The 25,243-nt window shown below is 35.7% G+C and overlaps 1 protein-coding gene across 1 annotated transcript in view; it reads right to left on the bottom strand.

The window, feature by feature from the left end:
• Positions 1-20,531, bottom strand: part of tenm1 (teneurin transmembrane protein 1) — a 213,050-nt gene extending 192,519 nt beyond the window's left edge. The window contains exon 1 of the mRNA XM_082170138.1: positions 20,447-20,531. The gene's annotated coding sequence lies outside the window, so the exon portion shown is untranslated. The remainder of the gene's footprint in view (positions 1-20,446) is intronic.
• Between the last annotated feature and the right edge of the window lie 4,712 nt (positions 20,532-25,243).

Genomic DNA, 25,243 nt, shown 5'->3' with positions numbered 1-25,243 from the left:
ACTAACTGTAATAAAATAAGTTGTAGTGACTGAAATGGACTAAAACTTAAAAATACATTTAAGTAAAATAGAAAAAAAATATTTGTCATTAAAGTCCCCGTGAACCGGAAGTTGCAAACGACTTTTCTCCAGTGTTGTGACGTATATTTCCCAGTGAAACGGAATATTGAACAGAGGGCAGGGTTTTACTCTAGCGCTCCTCCTCTCCATCTCTGCTCATAACAGACTAACGGTTTGAGGGGAGTGGTTAAGCGTTTTTCAACCCAAGCCCTCAAGCCTATGTCATCAGAGAAGGAACGCCATTCCAGACCGGAAGTAACTTTTCGGACTTTGATTAAAGATTACCACGGCAAACAATTTTTTTCTGTGTCTTAACTTGCACGGATTAATTGTTCACCACAAGACAAGTAATATGCGCTAACAAAGTAAATAGGTTCAATTTTGATTTCATGCCGACTTTAATAAAATTAAAGACAATATTTTGTGAAAAAATGACAAAAGAACTCAAATTAAAATGAAAACTTTCAATCTAAAAATAAAAGCTAATTCAAAACATTAATAAAAACTGTAATAGTATTTACTAAAACAACGTAAAATACAAAAATAACGCATTACCAGTTTCTAATAAGTAAAATACTAAATAGTCCAATATAGATGTCTAACTATAGGGCATTGCTAACAACACATAACAACTATAGTATATATAGTAAATATATAGTATAAATATAGAATGCTTGGCTTGGTTTAGAAGAAACCAAGAAACTTGGTTTATGGAATCAAAAAAATTAAATAAACTGTCCATCTTATAATCTTAATATCAAAGTTAGTAACGCGTGACTGCTAAGCAATTTTATTCCTGCTATTCTTGAAACAATTAATACATATTCTGTGCGTATTACAGCTTATTTTAGACCAAGAAAAAAGTTCATTCATAAGAGTTAATTAAAATAGAGTTCTGAATAATACATTAGCACGTAGAAAAACTCAGATCTATCTCCTCTTCTATAGCAGCTTATGTAAAAAAAAACGTATTTAATTTTTGGGGTAATTCTACATACACTCAGATTGATAAAAAAAAATTATGTGACAGAACTAAAGAAAAAGAGTTTACTGTTAAAAACATGTGTAGTATGTAATAACAGTGCTATGACCGCTCTTACGTGTGTGTGTGTGTGTGTGTGTGTGTGTGTGTGTGTGTGTATGTGTGTGTGTCATGTGTGCTTCATCGCAAACAGTCCCTATTATGTAGCCAGAAGGGATGTTCAATGCCAGATACCACTGTGTGTGTGTGTGTGTGTGTGTGTGTGTGTGTGTGTGTGTGTGTGTGTGTGTGTGTGTGTGTGTGTGTGTGTGTGTGTGTGTGTGTGTGTGTGTGTGTGTGTGTGTAAGTGTTGATCTAAGCATGATCCCAAGAGAATATCAGGCAGAGAGTGTTTGTTAATCTCAATTCAAAGACATGCTCGTGTTTATGCGGGACCAGAATTCTCAGCTCCAGAAAGGCTCCTCTACTCCGGAGAGACTTCCTGCATGAGAACCTGCACACTTAAAGATGACTCTCTTTGCTTTGCAATGTTCTATTGATGTGAGCAAGGCAGGCTCTGAGAGAATGTGTACAGCGTATGTATGTGTGTGTCTTTTGTAAGAGATAGCATTTCTTAACAATAGCACAGTGCCCTTGAAGGTGCAGAGTGCATTCTTTCAAAAGAACATGAGCCCGGCAGCAGATAAAGACAGACCTCACTTTCAGATCTTTTTCTCTCTCATTCCGACTTTAATTTTCCAAAGTCTCTTTCCTATGCATTACTATGTGAGGGATTGTAAAAAGGTAAGATCAGTCTAAACATCAAAGCATTCAGATTATGTTCCTGTTTCCTCACCGGTTGTCTAATACACACACGCACACACACACACACACAATGCAGAATCCATCATAAATCAGCTCCCAAATCTCTCAAATGTTCTTTCAGCCTTTCATTTTAAAATTGTCTCTTTCTCTTCTTCCTGTGCATGACAGTGTTAGATTGTAGAGTAAACATCAAAGCATATATAGATTATGTTTGTTTCATCTCTAGCTGTCAAACACACACGTATACCAGTGGTGTTTTCGCTGTTCTCTGTTTCCCTAAGGAGGCAATACAAAAAAAATGTATATAATGTTCACAATCATTTAATTAAACTAAGCCTGAATGGATCAAACTGGTGAAAAAGGACGGACTAATTACACTCAGACATCACGTTCGGTCAAACGGTGTCAGTGTTTAACCAGCACTCAGCTTGGTTAAATTAAAGCATCACCTCCATGTCCATGATCATCATGACACCTGCTGTGTTCACAGAGGATTTGATAACTAATGGTCTGAATTGAAGGTGAATTTTAACAATAATGTTAGCTAAAAACAGTTGAAAGACATAAAAGACATTATTTTTGCATTATTATGAGTTAATTATTTTGTGCATTATTATTAGTTCATTATTTTGAAGCGGGGGGGGGGGGGGTATGCAAATATTGGGATATCAATTAAAAAAAATTTTTATGATAACATTTTTTATACCGATAATTTTTTTATTCGGTAAGAAGACGTGTACATAAATTATGATAGAAACAAATTTATCTCAATTGTTTCCTGTAATTTAATTTGAGTGAAAAATCAGAAAAACCATAAAAACATAAAAACCATGCAACAACAAAAAGTAATCTATTTTCAGATTTTCACGCAAATTCAATTTATAGCTATAAACATGGCTTTTGATGAGATCATAATAATAGTATATTTATATTACCATACAATTTTTTTTTTTTTGTTGCTTAAGAGTATGCAATGCTGTTTCATTAAACCTGTAGCTACATTTAACATTTAGCAGATGCATGCTTTTATAAACGCTGTGCAGTGCAACAAATTTGGTGTATAAACAATTTTCACTCAGAAATTGCTAGTAAGTTTCAAAAACAATTACAAAGAAATGGCAAGTAACAATTTACACATGAAATTTTGAAGTCGGAAAACTGAAATATTATTTTCTTTCTCCAATAATCATTGATTTATTTACTTCCTTGAAAAAATACTTTTTACAGTGTATATAAGCATCAAGTTAAAGTGAAATTTGACAAAATTGTACATTGGACCAAAAAGGCCAAAAGCCGAGGGAAACGTGCCTCCTCATGTCACAAACTCACCACAAGCCACTGGCACTGATATATATATATATATATATACACACACACACACACACACACACACACACACACACAGCATCATAAAAGAGTTCCCAAATGTCAAAGACACATGAGTGTTTTACCCCTGTCTCATTCTTGTCTTTTCTACCTCTCACTCTCCCGTCTTCATTTCATTCTTTTCTTGAGGTGCATTTCATTGAATTTCAAACAGCAGCTTGTCACTGCACCATATCGGAGTCAAAGGAACAGGTGCGTATGTGCGTATGACTAAAATTTCAATTGCTTTTTTTCATTTTGTTTGTTTTTCACCCCACTGTGATGCTGTGTTTGAATAGCCACATGCAGCACATTGCTCAGGTTTGTAGCCTTTAGAGAGCCAGCGCCTCTGCTCTGCTCTGTATTCCACCGCCGCCGTCCTCTGCTCTCCTCATGCTCCGAGAGAGATGGATCATTAAGGTCTGGCTGAGGAAAATCTCATTTATGAGAAGACACGGTTTCTTTGATCTGAGTGCGCACGTGTGAGTGCGCGGAGCTCAGAATTCATGGGTGGATGCATACATGTTTATCATGTTTTCTTTTTTTGTTTTTAAAAGTCTCACATCAGTTCCCAGTATTCCTGTTAAAAAACAACAACAACTCAAAGCCACCATGTTACCCTGATATCAACCCTTATTTTAAGGAATCAACCAAATATGATAGTCTGCTCATTTTCAGAACCTCATGTCGTTCCAAAGTCTTTCTTTCTTCTGTGGAACATTAAATCAGATATTTGCAAGCATGTCCAAGCTGTTTTTTTCCTGTACAAAAAAAGCATAGCATGGCCAGTTGCGGTTCAGCTCATTTGTGCATGTCCCTTTCAAACTTCCAGCCAGCTTATGAGACAAATGAAAATCTCGCCTCTGTTCTCCAAGTTTGAATATGCAAATATGAGATTTGACCTTTTTTAGTCAACAACTCAAATTAGTCTAAACCGTCTATTACTCACACAAATAGTTCTCAAGAGTTCAGAAGACTTAGTACTTTTGCTGTTACTTTTTTTGTCATTCAATTTCTTTATATAAGAAAGAGTGATGTAAAAAGTCCAGAAAAAATTGTGTTCCATGCAGTGCTGGGTAGATTACTTACAAATTGTAGTCAGTTACTGATTTAAAATGATATGACCAAAATTGTACTTATAATGTGATCTATTATGTGACACATTCTAGGTAATATAATTTGATTACTTTTTAATTACTTTTGAACTAACTGATTTATCATATTGATTTAAATACAAGGATAGTTTTGTACCATTTTTATTTAAAAGGATGAACTATGAATAGCCTAATAGAATGACAAACAATGGTATATTTATTCATAAGCCCATTTACATGAAACACTGTAAGTCATCCTTTGTCAATTTTAATAGTGGTGACTCCAAGTACTTAAAGTCCCCCTGTAATCAATCATTTTATCCCTTAAAACTCACCTTTGATCACCAAAATGACATATTTAAATATTTTTTCCTTGAAGAAAAATTCTTCATGCCTTAAAATAACTTGAATGTAACTCTACACCCTTGCCTAATTTAGTATATAGAGTTCTATGAATGTGCAAATGAGCCCCACCTCCAAAATTAGAAAGTATTGCAATATAAAAATATATTAAACATTTTAATGTTATGTGCGATTATTCGTGATTAATTACAGAAACATTTGTGATTAATTAGTTACTTTTTTAATTGATTGACAGCACTAAAATATATTAATTCAAAGTGTTTCTACTGACAGAAAAATTGTTGAATGCCTGCATTATGTAAATACGAAATGACAATTTTTGCTTTTAATGTGTTTGAAAGACAAAAGCCTTCCAAAGACATACAGTAGTAATACATTGCTAAATGACTCACTTAGTGATAATTAAAAGATTTGAAATTTGTTGATTAGATTTGCAGTGTGGAGAAACTTTTCCTGTGGTCAAATGCTATGTGGCTCTCCATTTTACTAATTATAGTTACATGTAATTATAGTCACCTGACTACAGGCTGTTCTGTGTGTGCAAATCCACATCACCTATAAATGTGGTATGCTTTTTTTGAAAGAAATTTGTAAAAGATTAATTGGAGATAATCAAATTATGAACAACGTACCGCTATTTTGTGAATAATATGTCATCATGTAATTAATAAAAAAGTAACTGTAATCTGATTATGAGCATTTTAAAACATAATATAATCTAATTACAAGTACTTAATTATGTGATTATGTAATCCAGATTGCATATAATCAGTTACTACCCAGCACTGGTTCCATGGAGGAAAAAAAATGCATATGGATTTGGAACAACATGAGAGTAAATGATAACATTATCTTCCTGATGGTGACAAAGAGATAGTGAAAAACCATAATGAAGGGGATTGCCATAGGATATTTCTGATGACTGCATGTTGGTGTCTACAGTGTGTTGTGTTAGAGTGTGATTTGGTGTGTTTGGGACTTTGAAATGGTCAAACATACTGTAATAAAAATTATTAGCCATTAGTTTTGTGTATGTGTGTGTTTCATAATTATTGAGCTTGGGATAATGGATAAAAGTGCTAAAAGCATATTTTAGATAAGGAGAGAAGCAGAAAAACAGTTGCAGAATGTGAGCCGAGCTCTGGGCTCATTTTAACACAAAATGACAGTTAAAACAGAGGGACTATGAGATCCAATAGTGGCAGAATATTTGGAGAGAGCAGCACACTGTAAATTATGAAGGTTGGCAAGTTTATCTCAGTTTTGTTTAGCTTGAAACTTGGTTTGCCATAACTTAGAGAATGGGGAGGTTTTGTGGCAGAGAGAAGAGTGACATTACAGTGTCACAATTCTCATGTGTGAAGACTGCTGCTCCTCATCCATCTCTCTCTCTCTCTCTACTTCTTTCTTTTTCACCTTTCGTGTCAACACAATTTCCTCTCACGCAATCCTCCTTCAGGCTTTTCTCTTCGAGAGAATGGGCAATCGCTCCTCTTCCCTCTTAATGATTATCTCACAGTAATGTTAAACTTAATAGTTAGAATAAAGAGAATGTCAGAATAAAGAGAATTCATGACTTTTAACCATAACAAGATACAGGTTCTATCATGATTATTCAAAAAACTACCCATCCCATTTTTCATTTGCATTTCAGATTGGCTCTGAGATTCAGGGATGCATCAGAGGCAATTTTTACAGCTGATTAGCTATTTATAGTCCATTTGTCCTGCATCTATTTAAATACATAGATGTATGATGGGTCTATATTGATTTAAGAACAGCACTTTCCACAGAATCACTCCCTAACCTTTCAAATACGCTACATATTCTGGTGATCCTCCTATTTATTGATCCATCCATCTGTCGATCCTCTTGGTGGATATTATGTACAGATATCCAGGTTATATATTAAACACGCAGTGTACTGTATCCCAACATGCTACAACAAAATTTCAACATTAATGCAGGTAACATTTCAAGTTATTACTGTTGAGAGCACTAAAACTTTCAAGCAATAGTAAAGTAAAACATTATAGGGATGCACTAATAATATTAGATATAATATTCAATACCAATAAGCCAATAGCTATTTTCATGTTATGGCTGAATTAATACTATTTGGCCAAAATAAATGTAAAAATAAAACAATAAAAACTAATAAAAACTAATAAAAACTAATAAAAACTAATAAACAATTGTTGAAAATGCTACAAGTGAATTTAGGAAGCACAACAATATAAATGTAGAGTATGAACAATAGATAATAATTTTGAGATTTGCTAATATTGCATTTAACATTGATAAATCATTAAATTATTAGTGTTTTTAAAGATTACCTTTAAGAGAATGTTAAATGACAGGTGATCTAAATGTAAAATGAGGGTAAATAAGCATGCACAATTAAATCTCCAATATCAGCCAGTATTGGAAAAAAAGAGAAAAATCTAATATCGTCAATAACCAATATTGTGGCAATATATAATGTATCCCTAACACTTTCTCTTCATACACAGCTCACATGCATACATTACCAACCAGAATTAAACATGAATTAAGCGGAAAAAAGAGTGATACTACAATCCAGCTATAAGTTTATGCAGCAAGATTGTGTATTCTTCCATACCATTGTTCTTGAAGAACACAGAACAACTTAGCATTTAGAGTTTCTTTTTTCTTTTTTTCTTTTCTTTTTTTAAATCATCATCTCACTCTCACTCACTGAAGCTATCAAACTTTAAAAATGATGCAAAAGTCTCATATAAATGAACAGTATCATAAGAGTAGTCCATGCAGAATTTCCATTGTTTGGCAACTGGCGAATGTTTGTTCTACGGTTAAAAATGCAGAATCTTTCTTCATATGAAACCGGCACCACTGGAGAGAACATATCTTCATGGCTGTCACAAAAACTCTTGCAATATTCATTATTTATAGAATCTAAATCTAAATCCTGATAAACACAACCACAATTATGAAACAAAATCTCATATCTGCTTCCTAACCTCTTGACACACATAAAAAAAACTTGACAAGCACGCACTGTTCTCCTACCATGTCAAGCGTGTAATCTCAAACTCCTCCATCTAATTAAAGACCATTAAGGCTGCAGCAGTTTGTGTTTCAGCTGATATACACACATACACACACTCACTCACTCAGAACTAATGATAATGATGTGTGTGTGTGTGTGTGTGTGTGTGTGTGTGTGTGTGTGTGTGTGTGTGTGTGTGTGTGTGTGTGTGTGTGTGTGTGTGTGTGTGTGTGTGTGTGTGTGTGTGTGTGTGTGTGTGTGAGGATATTACAGGTGTTGTTCAAAAGTAGCAGTAGGATAAGGTTTAAATGGATAAAGGACATTGGGCTTTAAATTCAACTGTGCTTAACACAAGTGATGCCTTCCGTCTGCATTAGAGACATCAAAAAGGTTTGAGAAATTTACTGCGTGTGTGTGTGTGTGTGTGTGTGTGTGTGTGGGTGTGTGCGCGTGTGTGTTTGCTTGCTAACGGTATAATTTTGATAGAGTTATTAAACTGGAACCCTGTCTGTGCTTTTTACATTTGAACCACTGAAGAAATTCAACATCTCATCTTAAATGTCAGAACACGTTTAAATCATCTTCTGTGGCAGAACAGAAGAGGGCGAGAATCTAAAGATATTAAAGAAAGAGAGGAGAGATATTAAATTTACCCTAGTCAGAAGCTGAAAGCACATGGCATGGCATATAACTAGAAAGGCTTAAGCGATCTGATAAGAAAAATGAGAAAAAGATGGCAAGAGAGGCATGCAACAACATGTCAGTAGTGGGAAGAGTAAAAAAAATACTTTGATAAATGTCCAGTAATGCAAAAATAGTTTGAACATCAAATATTGACTTATCCTTAAAACATGGCAATGCACAGATGTTTAAATGCACAGCACTGCCAAACCTGTTTTTAATGTTAGTTCAGCCAACTTACCACAAAATATCATATTTCACGTATAAAAGGTATATATAAATGTTTAAAGGCTTCCTACAATGCTGTAGTTTTAAACTTGTATTTAATTTATTTTTATTGTTATTATATTTTATTGTATTTTTTATTTTCATATTATTTATATTTTATTTATTGCCATCACTTTACAATAAGGTTCAATTAATTAACACTAGTTAATGCATTTAGGTATCATAAAAACATTTTACATTTAGTAGTTTAGGTTATATGTTAATTTACAGATGTAATTGGTCACGGTCAATTATTTGTTCACAACACAATGTTAAACTTGAACTGTTAAGAGTATAACTTAAGTGTACAAATTAACATAAACCAAATGCTGTAAAAGTATACAGTTAGTCCATGTTAGCTACTGCAAACTAATGTAAACATATAGAACCTTGTTTTTCAAGAAACGCTAAGTAATAAAACAAGCAAGTCATTGGGTGTGTCTCAATCAGCTCCCTTGCTTCCTAGGCCATGAATCAGTATATTGTGTACACAAATTCGGGCACTGGTAAGGATCCTGGCTCACTACACATTGGGACACTGGTAACTTTATTTCGACTGACATGACAACGTCCTCATTGTACAACATTAGCACTGGTAATTATGAATTATTTATTTATTTCTTGTTACATATACATGCAACATTTTAGCTGTAAATAAATTATAAATGTTAGCTAGATTATGTTCATTACCTATATATAATATAATATAAATATAATTAAATAATGTAAAAAAAAAAAACATCTATCGCATGTCATTAGTGAGTTGGCTGACGTGAATTATGTTTCACGCTCCAGAACTTCCATTAGGGTAAATTGTGTTACTTTTTAGGGAGCGAGCATTTCAGTGCACTGGAAGGATTTTGCGATTGAAACGCACTTTAAATGGCCGACTCTCTGATCACTGCCCTGACTACTGAACTATAGAGAGCTGATTGAGACACCCCCCTTTTGTCATGGCTGTGATTTACTGTAAATGCTGAGGCAGCTATCATGTTCACTTAAAAAAATAAAAAAATAATTGTGAGATCACAATCGAATTCTGACAATATGGCCCCAAAAAAATTTGTGACAGGTTATATAATGTTCATGTCTCAAATAATAGCGTACCACAGATTTTACACCACGACACATTCTGTGGATCTACTTAGAAGCCTGCCAAAGGTGAGGATGCTGCAAGCAAAATCCCACAGCAATTCTCTTCGGAATAAGTACCTGGTTTTTGGTGGCTTGCCTGACAAGTTACAGTAATTTCTGAATAACAACAAGGCCTGACCTATACAAGGTTTTAATGTTTTATGTAAGCTTGGAAGTGCCACACAACAGATGCACTCAAACAATGACTGCAAAAGGAATGCTTTTTGATGGCTTGCCTAACAAGTTTTACAGTAGCCTAATTTCTGGATAACAACAAGGCCTGACCTATAATTAAATTAAATGTTTCAAAGTTAAAAATGTTGATATTGGAAAATAGTATTTGAACTCCTTGATTTTACATTAATGCTGTGATATTATTTCAATATATGTTATTAAAAAGTGTGTGTGTGTGTGTGTGTGTGTTCATGTGTTCATTTATCCTATTTTTGTTAAATTACCAGAGGGAAGAGTGAAGTGTGGTCCAATAAAAAAATGCTTTAAACATGAAACCTGTCTTCCCTGATGTTTTATTTTCAGTTTATCTTGCATAAATAACGGCTGCTCAGCGCAATTTTAGTATTAACCTGACATGAATGGAAATCAATAACGTTTAAATAAGCCTAAACAAGGAACGGGATTGGAGGGGAGCTTTACGTCCTCTCACTCGGGGTTCCGCAATCGGGCCGCGTTAAAACCGAGCGCTCACAGAGCAATCGGACCTAGATTCATGCCGAGGATCGGCCGAGTGTTTTAGCCTTAATCGGGCCTCTCTCGGTCCGCACAATTTTTGCTAGCTGGGTACAATGGTTTAATGTTTTATGTAAGCTTGGAAGTGCCACACAACAGATGCACTCAAACAATGACTGCAAAAGGAATTGCAATCTTGAGCACCTGAAGAACTGGAGGTCAGTGGCTTTACTCTACCTTGATTATAAAATACTTTCAGCATCTCTTCAATACACTGAAACCATCTATGAATACTCACACAGAGACAGAGTTTCAGTCAGTGGTAAAGCTACAGAAATCAAGGATACAAACTGTCTAGACAACTATAGAGTTTGACTATCTAGAGCTTCTATTATGTGGGAGGATTGATTGATCTATACAGCCAGGTCAAGGCTTTCTGATTACTGTCTGCTCAGCAAAGGATAAGACAGTGACAGTCTGTGCCTTCCTAAGAATTTTGGCTATGAAGAACATTTGTTCTTGTTGAAGATCAATGAGATAATTATCTGCCTATATCTCAGTGGATAAAATAATGCGGTATGCACACTGTTCCTTTGGAATACTACAACTTATGAATCGTATTGATGCATAAAAAAAAACAGTGCATGCATTACTGTGAACCCACAGAATCAGTCTCAATGGACTGAGGAATAAGTTCCGGCATAAAACTCTTATTAAAACAGATATAGCCATTTCCATTATAGTATCATCCATTACTTTGGAAATGTGGATCTGTGGATTCTTGATCATATCAGAATCAACCAAATCCATTTGTTCTGTGGTTTAGGCTAAAGATGAGATGCCATTTTTACAGACATAAAGTACCAAATCTGAGTAGGAGACATACTGTTGGAGGAAAAGTATATAAACCCTTGGATTTTCCAAGGATTTTTGCTTAAAATTTGATCTGATCTTCAACTTAAAGAAAACATTAGAGAAATTATACATTTTCATGTCTTCACTGAACACACCATGTGCAGGGTGGAAAAATAAAGTGAATCTCCAGGCTAATGACTTGTCCAAAAGCTAATTGGTGTCAAGAGCCAGCTAACCTGAGTATAATCAAGACTGAAGATTTTAGTTAGATTTTACCCTACCCCATTCAAAAAAAAAAAAAAATACAATATTGTACTGCCTGATGTAAACCATCTCAGATAGAAATTCCCAGAAATTAGACAGATTTTTCATAACAATATTCAGTTGACATTTATTTGTATAGCGCATTTCACAATACATATCTTTTCAAAGCAGCTTTACAGAAAACGCATGTGTCTACATTACAATTTAGAGTGATATGTTATCAGAGGTCACTGTTTCCAAGTAGATATACAAATCACGCAGTTAGCTAACAATGTATTAATTTACAGCAGAAACAATGAGTGCAGTAAAGTCATTATTACAAGTTGTAAACATTATGATTACAATATACAGAAATTTTGCATTGGTGCATGTTCATTCAGATGTCAATAATTATTTTCAAGTTATGCCAAGAAAACCAACGAATGGCAAATCTAAAAGCTGTATGCTATTTAAAAAAAATAAAATAATAATATTACACTAGTATTAGGTATTACAAACTTATAATACCCAGTATGAAAAATGGACATTCATTTTGAAATTGGCAAAAGATTACATTTAACAGTATTATTAGCAAATGAATGCGAGCTTGCAGTCAATTGTGAAGAGACAGGGTTTAAGCAGACTTGATTGGATAAGTCCATCACCAGAGAGAAGTCTGTCGTTCTCACTGGAAGATCGCATTGACATTAAACATTATGAGCAAAAAAAAAAAAAAAAATCATTCACAATTATATCTATATCATGCATTTACAAAATATAAAGGGTGAATTTTCATAGCATAGTGACCTAAGCTTAAGATTATAAATTTTTTAAAGATACTTTAAGTAAGCATTAGATCACAACAAATGTACTCCAAAAGTAAACATACACAGTTACATTTCCAATATCGGCCATTGACTGATATGGATAAATTGAAAAACAAATCTCTAATTTCCGCCACCAACTATGGTACCGATATATTGTGCATCCCTAATCTCAGAACAACTTAAAAGCATAAAATTGGAAAGGCTTACAAAAGATCCTCTAAAAGCCTTGATGTTCAGTCTATGTTCAGATGTTATGCTTAGACAATTGGATGAAGTTCAACCTCACTGAACTCTGAAGGCGATCTTGGAGGTGGGTTTGCTGTGTCAGGACCATGACATCTTGCTATCATCGACAGAAAAATTAATTCCCAAGTTTATCTGGGCATTTTACAGGAGCATATAAGGCCATCTGTCCACCAATTGAAGCTCAACAGATGTTTAGTGATGCAATGAGACAAAGACTCACAGCACAGGAGTAAATCGACAACAGAAAGTGCTTCGACATAAGTAAACATGCCTTCTGTTGATGCCCAGTCAGAGCCCTGACCTCCACCTGATTGAGATGCTTTGAGATGACCTCAAAAGAGCGATTTACATCAGACATCCCAAGAATATTACTGAAAAGAAAAGGTTTTATAAAGAGGAATGGAGCCAAATTCTGGAAAAGGTTACTGCTGCCAAGGGAGGGTCAACTACTTATTAAGGTTTTAAGTTTTCCACTGTGAAGCTTTACATGGTATGTTCAATAAAACATGAAAATGTCTCATTTATAGTGTTATTTCAGCAGACTGTTTTTGTCTATAGTTGTGATCAGATCACATTTTCCTGCAACTATAATTTGTTTTTAATGTTTTCAACACTTAAAAAAAACTTCAATTAAAGGGATAGTTCACCCAAAATGTAAAATTCTGTCATCATTTACTCACCCTCAAGTTGTTCCAAACGTGTATGAATTTCTTTTTTCTGTTGAACACAAAAGATATTTTGAAGAATGTCAGTAACCAAACAGTTGATGGGACCCATTGACTTTCATAGTATATATAGTGTATATTTTTCATACTATGGAAGTTAATGGGGCCCCATCAACTCTCAGGTTACCCACATACTTCAAAATATCTTCTTTTATGTTCAGCAGCACAAAGAAATTCCTACCTGTTTGGCTTGAGGGTGAGTAAATGATGATAATATTTAACATTTTTGGGTATTTCTAAAAAATATCTCTGAGATGCGCCACGTATTACGTCATCACATTGGAAAGCTCAAAAAAAAACAAAAAAAAAAAACATTAAAACAAAAATGTCGGATGATTTTGAAGTTTAGATGGAATTTTTCGCCCTTCCCTACCTTTTTGAACCGGAGTACACAGACAATATCCGATATCTATGGATAATTGCTTATAGAAATGAGGTGTTTTCTATGAAAGAAGTGACACTGTAGACATCTTTTACACTCCATATTGAGAATGATCAAAAATGATAGCTGATGTGTTAATAATAATCATATAATGCAGCATGATCTAAAAGTATTGTCGCATATGAGCAAAAGTGGGAAAGAGAGGGGGGACAAGCAAGAGACAGACAGAGATGAATGGGCCAAGTGGCCATTAAGGTCCCTGACACATAATTAGCTCTATTATCACAACTGCTTGGCCTGTTTTTGACTGTGTGCGTGCATGACGTCTTTTCAGAGAAGTCAGTGTTCCTCCTGCCTTTCGCCCTGTTATGGTCTTCAACTTGATTATAATGATGGTTCTGTCATGTAGGATCTCATTAACAAATTGTGAGACTCAATGTTCCCGGTGTTTGCCATCCCATTAAAGCACTTTCTTCTTGTACAATGTGGCAAGAATCATTCTTATCACCCACAGTCAAACAATCCTTCTCCTCAAAACTCATTTCTTCTCCCGGTAAAACGAAAATGTTATATTTTTTTTAAATCATAGAAGCAGTCTGTTTCTTCCTTAGGTTATTTTTTTTTTCTATGTTAATCAAAAGATTTCACTGTTGCTATGGCTAACAAAATGACCATTTTAATTTTTGCATTATCAAAACTGCACGGTTTAATAATGTTGTGTTAAAATCAAACCTGACAATATCTAATGTGGCTAATGTTTCTACATTATCTTTAGATTAGGTAGACCTTTAGATTTAAAATACCTTTAAAGTCATTAAACTTTCACTTTAAAGTATTTTTTTAAAATTGAATAACACTATTAAATTTAGTCTAACAAATACAAAACAAATATCCATTTTCATATTGTACACTTAAAATGATTATTTTTTAATGTTTTAAAGGAGTCCTTATTAAAGTTTCCTTATTTATAATGTAAATTTAATGTTCATTATTGAAGAATAACGAATACATTATTAAACAAGTGAGAGCTTAATATTTCTAGGTTTGCTCTTGTTTTATATTCCTTCTAAAGGGCACTGGTGTGAAAATGTCATGTTCATCTCCTGCCAATAACGAATAGTAAGATGCATGATTCTACACCAGATGCTTGCTTATCTGCCTACGTCTGGAATGAACTTCAATAAAATGCAAAGAAATGAAATTCAGAGATGCACACTGTTCATATATTCAAAGAACATTCAAACCCATTAGTCTAGGCAAGAAGATATCAGCTTCCTCAGAGACACCGTGGCCTCAACAGACCAGCCATTGATCTTTGCTTTTCTCGACAGCCTACAGCCAACTTTGCTTGCCCATACAGAAACTTTTAAGCAGTACATCTATTTTATTTCTAATGAACTTGTATTTGGGCCCATAAATAAATCACACTAATGTAAAAACTCACACAGTCCCAATCCACACCACACATTTAACAACTGAAGCAGGGGCTGTAGTCTGCCACATTCAAAAATAGACGGAAAACTTCCCTTCTTGGGAGGGGGATCTGCCATCTACAACATTGCTTTGATTATTGTTGGTGGTAAATAAGACAATATCATATTCCTTTTTTACTCCATGTGTTCCATAAAGATGACTAAAATATACTGAGCCTGGCTATAATAACCATATACCAACCCTTCATATTCATAAAAAGAGGTACTTTAGTCAGGCCTGGCCTACTCCCTTGAAACTCTTCCCAAACCCATAAATGCATCAAAAAGCAAATACCATCATGGTATTATGAGGGACACCAGGGTTCAATAATAAGGATGATCCACTGACCCGGGACCAGTGTAAGGAAGTTTTGGACCAGTAAACAAAACTGTCACTTGGCGTTTAAGGCCAATGCTGCACATCATTCTAACATAGCTGAGGTTTTTGTCAAATTTGCAAAAATTACTTGTAATACACTTCTTATTAGAAGTATCACTATGAATGCTTTGAAATGCTTTGCATCTTATGCCATTGTTTCCAAGCAAACTTTTTTTTAATGAATTTATGGAGTTACTGAAACGAAACAGAGAACCCGGAGACAGAAGGACAAGTGATAGAGTTTATTTTTGCAACAATGGGTAGACAAACAGGAAAATGGCCAGCACAAGGGAGAGGAGAGCACAGGACACAGACGCTGGAGAGGATCGCTGGAGAAGAACGTAAGAAATGATCCCTGGAGGTACATGGGAGATAAAGGTCTTGAAGGTTTCACACACATAGGTAAAACGAGACTAGACGATGAAGGGAACACAAGGAGAATGGCTTTATAGTGAAGTTAATGAGGGAGATCGCTGACAGTTGCAGGTGATTGTGAAGGAGGTGCAGGTGTGGGCCAAGGAGGATGCTGGGAAATGTAGTGGTCACCGTGACAGTACTCCCCCATGTCGGTAGGCGCGTCCTCGCACCGTAGATGGTGCAACCGGGGAGGGGGGGCGGGCGTCCTGGAGTCTAAATCCGGAGGGTGAGCAGGGTATGCAGACTCCAGGGCTGTGCCGGCAGCTTGGGAGACCAGGACGGAGCAGGCTGTCCAGGCGGCCAGGGCAGAGACGACCGTGCAGGCGCCCCCTAAACCTTATCTGGTTGAAAACACTGAATAGTTGTGATATATGACAGCGCTGAGCGCGTCTGTCTCTCTGGCTCAGCGCCAGCCAATGCGCAAACGCAGATTTGAATTTAGAAGTTGATGATCAAGTGACCTGAACGTTCTAATCACACTAATGTGAACGATGGTACGCGTCAAAGGGTTAACCAGCGATAACGTGCGTTGATGATGCTTCTTACATCTGTTTCGGAGAACCAGAGGGCAAATATTTCAACCGACAGCTGAGGAATTTAAAGGGATAGTTCTATCTGCGCCTTCAACCGGTTCCATATCGGTGCCCTAAACTCCCTCTGGCTCTGCCTGCTGAAGTGGCCACGCCCCAAATTTTCGCTATAGTTTGAGCTGGAAAGAGATTGACGGATCTGAGAGAACCACTCTCAATGTTTAGAAGGTGCCTGGGGGGCTCAATGTTTACACTTCTGGGGGAGATAAACCCATGAATGGCATATGAATAGTAGTCAATGAACAAAAAACTGGGTTAAGAGAATCACCTTCAAGCTAAATTTAATTGAATATGGTGTAATCAAAAATACAGAACAAACAGCATGACGAAAAACATAGTTTGGTCCATCATAGTTTATCCTTTACATGAGCATTAATCTTTTAATGAAACCCTGATCCAGTGCAACCAGACCTTTGACCAGATGTACATATTGCAGCTTATTCTGGTAAATATCCACACACTTGGAATATGCAGAGGAATAGCTATCTGACTGACATGCAAAGCAATTGATCATGGTTCTTTTTGTTCCTATAGGTCGGTGAGGACTGGCATTATCAAAGGTATATTTGATAATGTAAATTAAATTTACAGTCAGTATTTGGGAACCATGATTGACTGTAAATTGAATTTCTCTGATAATGTGGATCTTATTTGTAAGAAAGCAAATCAAAGGGTATTCTTGCTAAGGAAATTGAGAGAATTTTCTTTAAGTCAGGTTGTTCTGCAAAGAGTTTATAAGTTTAATTGAGGGTGTTTTAGGGTATAATATAACTGTGTGGTTCGGACGAGTTACATATGTGAATAAAGTAAAATTAGACAGAATTACAAGAGTAGCAGGTAAAATTATAGGATCTAAGCAAAAGTCAGTCGCTCAGTTATATCAAAATGCTGTTCAGAGAAAAGCTTTGACTATAACAAGAGACACAACACAACCCTTGAATCATGTTTTAGAATTATTACCATCATGTCGTCGTTACAGAACACCAAAAGCGATTAGAGCCATATATAAACAAACTTTTGTACCAAATGCAATAATACTTTTGAATAAGAGGTTGGAAATGTGAATATTTTAATGTGGATGTTGTGTATTGTTAGATGTATCGGGTGGATGTTGTGTATTGTTAATTGTTTTTGTGATTGTATGGCGAGACTAAAGTACAATAAAGTACTACTAACAAACTAACTATATTATGAATGAATTATTGAATAAATAACCTTGCAAACAATGGCAAATACAGTGGTTATTTCATCCTTAAATCAGACAGGTGCCTTTGACTTTCCATACAGACCAATAAAGAAAATATCTGCCCCTACTCTCAGAAATTGCATAAAACCAGCCAATCAGATTAGATCTTACTAGATCAAGAAAGTGATTTCCAGTTTGTGTGCAATATGCATCAGTTAGTGGGCAGTCGGCGAGTGTGCTGTCTGAGAATACTGAGATCCCAGTAAAGGGTCTTGTACCCAACACACAGTAAGACACAAGATCTTATTTAGATAGACATGGCCAACACAGAACAAGATATTCATTCAAACAGTCTTTTCTGATTATGTTAAGGAAATGTTTATTACATTCAAGGCAAACCCATCAAGGCCTGAGGCCTGCTACAGACATTCTATCATTGCTTTTTGGAGTTTAACTTCAGCGATTTTTTGAGAGGTTCTGGAACAGTTCAGCTCCATACAGCGCGTCTGATTCATCAACAGTATACAGGTCAGAATAATATTCAACAGTGAGTGTGTGCATGGCAGATGGAGATGACAATGCCTTCATTATTCTTCAGGCACAGCATCTGCTTCTCCTGACTAGTCTCGCATTCCAAATTAAAGAAAAATGTTGTTGGCCCTATCAATGTCTCTAACGTGGGTGAAGCATGCCCTAACTACGACCCGCATCACTATATCTTCCAGTACAAGCTTAGCTGATGCTTCCGATCAACAAGAGCAGTCTGAAAAACAAGCCTGCTCCACAACAGCTTTTTGCCCTTGACTAGAAAAACATAACTCCCATGACTCTTTATATTCATTCTGATACTTCTTGTTTAACGAGATGAATACTGGAGACAAAACACCCATATCTGAGCCTTTTCACTGTCATAGCTTATGTTGCTCTGTAGGAATTTTGCAATAAAATGCCAAAAGGAGGTTTTATTGCACCACATAATGCATTATCAACGGCGATCTTCTTATGATCCAAGAGAGGATCAGGAGTTATAGCAGCGCTACACACTTTATTTCTTCTGCTATATAGGGTATAAAATTTGACCAGCCTTGCAGCTCCGCCCTCTGAGAATTTCACCCAGGTGGACTGCTTAACTGATTGGTTTTATCCCTTCAAAAATCTAGAAATGCAATAATGTTGGACAAAACAGATGTTGTCTTTTTTCCCTATCAGCTGCAGTAGTACAATAACAGTCAGCTCTCATTAGCGTAATGTCCTCTGATCGAAAGGTTCTTCAAACGTGGGCCAGCTTAGTAAATATCTAGACACTAAAATAAAGTGAACATGGCAGTGCCGCCCACAATACTGGTAAACACCTTGGTTCAAATCATTCTTGGACACAATTTTCACACTCAAAGCAGTGCAAAACAACAACACTGCACCTGTACTAATATAAGAGCCCTGACGGAGAATGTAGCCCCCATCTCACCACAATCCCCAGTAAACCTCATTACTCTGATCACTGTGGGTTTCTTGCAGAAAAACTACTCCAACTTGCAGGAAAAGTATTCCATTTTAAATTAATGAGCTCTGAAACCAGAGCTCATTTGCTTCTGTCTCTGAGCCCATTTACGATTGCAGATCCTCTAAGTAAAACCGCCATGAGAAAGGGAATTGGTGGTATAAGAACAAAAGGAAAGAAACAAAAATAAGGCAATAATTATAAATAATTAACTTATAATGCAAACAGATATACAAATCATCTTCAATAGCATGTCGCACTATGATTTACCCATTGTGACGTTTGCCTACTACTATATGTAAAGAAATATTATGTATTATTAATTCAGCACAATTAATCTCTAATTGTTTACTTAAACAAATAAAGACCATATTTAATATCATTTCATTTCATTTCATTTAACAATTTGTGTAACACACACATATAGGTAATTTGCATACAGTTACCAGAAAATCTGCATAAAAAAATTGAATATATAGAAAGAAAAGATCTATATCAGGGGTGTTCAATTAAAGTTCCAAGATGTCCGGTCTCTATGTTTCCTTCTTTCTGGGTTGTTCACATGTTCATTTCTATCTGGGTAGCAGTAGTATTTTGTAAAAGTCATATAAAAGTGAAATAGTCATCAAAGATGAACCAAAGCAGTGGTGTAAGAGCTAATTTAAAGAATTTTCACACAAAAAAATACAAATTAATCAGTTGAGCCCAATTGGGAATGAATATTAAAAAGTAAGATTGGATGTTTTATCAGGCTATTATAATTTTTTACTATGAATGGCAGAAGGCCATGTGACAGAGAAGATACTGTATGGGGGTTCAGGGTTTTACTCTTGAAGTCTGGACTAAAATAATTGTTTTGAACTTCAAACTGTAGAAATGGGAAAATTGTACTACCGCTGTCATTATGTGCCACGGACCGCGGTCCGCTGTTTGAGGGCGCCTGATATAAATCCTTTGGGTTTAACTAAGAAAAGCAACAGACACATTCACAAAGAACAACTCACTTTAGAAAAATCTGACACGTCAGTCTACATTTGTCATCCCTTCATCAGGCACCTTTTACATCTTGTTATCAACACCTGCTTCTGCTAACACATTCCTATCATTCTTACCAGACTATACATCATCCAATAAATTGAGAACTGCATTTGTACTCACCTTTTCCTGACAGGTTTTTTTCCTTTCCGTCAAGTGGGCATATCCCGTCTCATGTTTCGGACTGTCGCTGTCACTGTAACCACAGACTCCCATTCCCCATTGTCCTCTAAATCCTTGTTTGCTGCTTTGCTTGGACATCTTCGTGGTGAGAAAACACGTCTGTTTTTTTATTATTATTTCTGAGAAATAGAGATATAAAGAGAAACATAAAACACCTTTACACACAAGAGAGAACATGTTTAAGTGCTAAATATTTAGTGATTTTTGTTGTTTGTTTGTTTTTACACACTGAGATATGACTCAAAATGATTTTCTGTGGTAATCGACAGCATGCCACAGATGCTGTTGATAGAGCTTAAGTCGTATTTAACCCGGAGCCATTCTTCAGCGGTTTGCGTGGCACATTACAGCACAGATTGTTTTGTGAACCTGACACATTGTAGGCTTTACACAGAGGCTGTTATTTAAGGATTGGGCAGAGCACTGCAAACTATATTTGACTCAACAAGAAACCAACAGGCTGTGTGAGAGGAAAAGCTCTATTAAACCTGAGAAATCTATATACGCAACCAGGAGGCTAGAAACATTACAAAATCAACTTTTATGAAAGCAATACGAACGCAGACACGAGTACTTGGTCAATGAATGGTTTTGGTAAACATACTCAAAGTTGCCATGAAATTGTAATAGAATTTTTTTTCTTTTGTGACATATGTATACGAGTGAAACAGATTACCGAATATTTTAATTTTTTTTTAAATTGGGACTTAATTTTGTCCATCAGGAATTGACTGGATCATAGAAAGTGAGTATTGCAAAGTAAAAGAGTGAATGTTTCATGAGAGTTACAGTTTGCTGCAGGGAAAAATTTTAACTCATCTTATTGCACAGCCCTTCACACGTTTAAATAAATAATGTGCATGGATAAATAATGTTTATAATAAATTGCATTTCTGAATGCAATGAACGTACAAAATCAAGTTTGCTTAGCTAGAAATGTCTAGGTTCACGTACTTGTGTAGATCATGTTTTTAACTGCTAAAACATCTAATATAATATAATGACATTTTGGTGGTTTAAATATTTTTGTTTTTTTTTAAATAAAAAATGCCAGGCTATTTTTGAATGGCCACCAACTGAAAAAAAATGCACAGCATCTACCAGCGAGGGTTAACTACTGAAGCTAATCAACCATGACTCATGGTGTGAGTGTAACAAAGCATTGTTGCTCATTTGACATATGATGAGTGCATTTGCATATGCAGTGCCCTCTAAAAGTTTAGAAATGATCTAGGCAAAGTGGAGTTTTGGACAATGGCAGCAAAAATCCTTATTTTTTGATGACTATCCTTCATTGGCTATCATTGAGTGAAGCAATACAAGTGTGTTGACCCAATAATATTAAAATAATAATAATGTGAATAAAATAATTGGGCCAAAGGTGCATGTCTGACTGTAATGTGTAGGGGAGCGCGGGGCACAACCTAACGCGGGGCTAGTTGTAACACGCTTGTTTTAAATACTTCCGCACATGCTTGGATGACGAAACTTTGTGTATTTACTAGTTGCCATATCAACACTATATAGAAAAAAAAAATCCGCCAAAATTATAATTTTTTTGGAAGATATCCATAGACATTTTTTAAACCATAGCAAAAGTACATTTCTTACTTAAGTTAATTTTTCATCTCTATTTTTTGTGTTTATTTAAAATAAGACAAATCTGATATTATTTTAATCTCCAAGATGTTATTTAACAGTTGAGATAGTTATTTAATGCTTCGCTAACTAGCAGAAGACACTAGCAGGGTTTAAACCCCAGTTGTGCAGGCGGGGGCATGTTGTAACACTGCGTTACAATGAGCCCCTATTAGAAATATGCTATTATATTCTATACTTTTATTAATTTTATTGGGAAAACGTGAGAAAAAGGTGAATAAAGACTGAGAGTCACTGTTCAGAAATGACTAATTATTTATTTGTTTTGAACTATGTTGTATAACTGTGTTTTCATGTGTTCGTAGTCAAAACTCAAAAAAAAAATTATATTTAATTATTAAAAATTGCCATTATTTTATATGAAAAAGTTTTTTAATTGTATTTTATTTAGAAAATATTTTAGTTTGTTTTGCATATATTTTTTATTAGATCAGATAACATTTTAAGCTGTCATATGTTATGTTACAATGTGCCCCACACATGTTACAATGAACCCCACCTATGGGGCATGTTGTCACATTTCACTTCCATTCTTTCGGGGTATGTCAAGAAAAAAGTATATACTGTATTAATAAAACAAAACCACATAATTGTACTAGACATGTGGGAAATTAATGTGGGAAAAAATAAATACTCTGAACCATAAGTAGATTTACACAAACTGAGAAAGTCAAAAAGCGTTAGGTTGTGCCCCGCTCTCCCCTACATATTTCCATTATCAGGCCCCGTCCACATTACTGCGTTTTTCGTTTAAAAACGGAGACCTTTTGCTACGTTTGCACCTCCCGTCCACACTAAAACGGCAAAAACGGAGAACCAAAACGGAGAAGTTTAGAAACGCTGCTGACCCGTTTTTCGTTTTGAATCTCCGGAGGGCGTTTTAGTGTGGACGGGTCAAAACGGAGGACTTTAGAAACGATGACGTAGTAGAGGCTCACGCTCGGCTCTATGATTGGGTGTCATCAGTCATGGCGTATAGCTTTGCTAGCAGCTGTTGTGCAAGTAAATTCTGCATTTTACAATGCTATAACTGCCTACATGCGCCGGAGGCAAGCTATTATTCGAGCGATCTGTGACAATTCCCGTGTGCAGCGGCGGTACCGACCGTACATGGAGCGTCGGTTTTGGGTTAACCCGGGAAGAACCAGCGCATGGTGGGATCATTTTATCAATGAAGTTGTGTTTACATCGGCACGCGCATGCCCAGTGTTGGTGAATGGTCACGTGATCCGCGTTTTCAGTCGTTTTAATGTGGACGGAGATCAATTCTAATACGCAGCTAAAACGCTGGTGTGGACGGAGATCGTATTCGTTTTAATTCTCCGTTTCTAAACTAAAACGCAGTAGTGTGGACGGGGCCTCAGGTAATCAAAAATAAAATAATTACTGCTTTATATTTGAAGAGTTCAGATGCAAAAGCCTCTAAGTGCCATCTGAAATTTTCTTCTAAAATGATAATTTTTATCAAGCTTGTATATTTAAGTTCAGTCATTTCACTTAAATTATAATTAATAGGTAATTTTCATTGCCATTTAAGTGAAATTACTGAACTTAAATATACGAGCTTGATAAAAATGATCATTTTAGAAGAAAATTTCAGATGGCACTTAGAGGCTTTTGCATCTGAACTCTTCATTTAATTCTGTGTCAAATACACAAGGGATAATGTAAAAAGCTTTGCGTCGGGGTCCTAATTACCCTGTCGGGGGTTTATTCTGAGACAACAACCGGCTGGATGTACATTATCCTGCTTATTACACGGCTACTTGCCACATAAGTAAATAACTAGACACGAAATATTGATCTGAGTTGAAATATTTTATTAGGTCTTTAAACGCAAAGCTTCCGCGAAGAAAGCACTTGCTAGCGCAGTGAGTAAACTAGATGGACATTTAAGAGATAAGGTAAACAGTCATACCACTTATTACACAGCATTTTGCCACATAAATAATTATGGAGATAAGAGATATTGATTTCAGATTAAACTGTTTTAAAATCATACCTGTTTGTATCTTATAATCCAACAGTGTACAAAACAATAGTCACAAAATGGCAGCAGCTGCGTCTGTATGAAACAAGAGAGAGCGAGTCCACGATACTGGATGGCATAATTAAATAACTGTACACAAAATATTGATTTGACTGAGTTTTAATATTTTATTAGCTCACCAAAGGCAAAACTTCCACGAAGAAAAAACGTTCCTAGCAAGCGTATAGCGCTGCTGACTTCAGTAACCCGGATGAGCATGTGTTATCTGTTTTCAGCGGTTGTTATCTGGGAATAACATAGTGCTGGATGGTGCGATTGACCAATCAGAGTCAAGTATTCCACAGAGCCGTGTAATAAAGTGTGATAACTGCAACTTACTACAATACTTTAATTATTATAGTAATTACTATAATTACTATAAGTATTATAAATAATAATCCAAAATCCCATTTTGCCCTGGATGCTTCCAAACTAGTAGACTTTTAGCAAACAATCCATTAGCAAAAAAATGTCAAGAGAAAGGGCATGGGGGACAAATAAATTGTGCCCATCTAGATAACAAAGAAAAAACAACACAACAGCAATAATGTATTATTTGACCACAGTAGGTTGTAAGAACCAAACTTCCATCCTATGCCAATAGCTAAAGAGGGAAAAATGTCTCATTTTCACAATATGTGTGGACAGCATACTCAAATATCACTCATCAAATTAACCAAATTGTCACGAAAAGTCAATTATGAAAAAGTGCAGGCCAAGAGGGAACAAAAGAGTCGAAAATCCTAGCCCCCAGCAGGTAGAAAGCTCTTACACACCCACTCCCAGCGTGAGCTCCATCAGTAAAGAGAGAGAGAGTCGCTCCGTGGACACTCAGCAGGGTGGAACGATAACAAAGTTCATTTTTAATGACCGTCTTATCTCCTAATCAATTAATGTCTTTAATTAATGTGTTTACAACAGTGAGGAAAATCTAAGAGGAGGCGATGTCCCGGCAGCTGGATGGAGAAAGAATGCCAATCTGTGTCTGCTTGTGTGTGTGCAGAGTGTGTGTGTGTGACGTTTTTGATAGCAGGTGTTTGTGACTGTAT

This window comes from Leuciscus leuciscus (assembly GCF_965113295.1).
Source record: "Leuciscus leuciscus genome assembly, chromosome: 5".
Classification (NCBI taxonomy): domain Eukaryota; kingdom Metazoa; phylum Chordata; class Actinopteri; order Cypriniformes; family Leuciscidae; genus Leuciscus; species Leuciscus leuciscus.
Note: the sequence above shows the minus strand (reverse complement) of the source record. Positions and strands in the feature narration are given on the sequence as shown.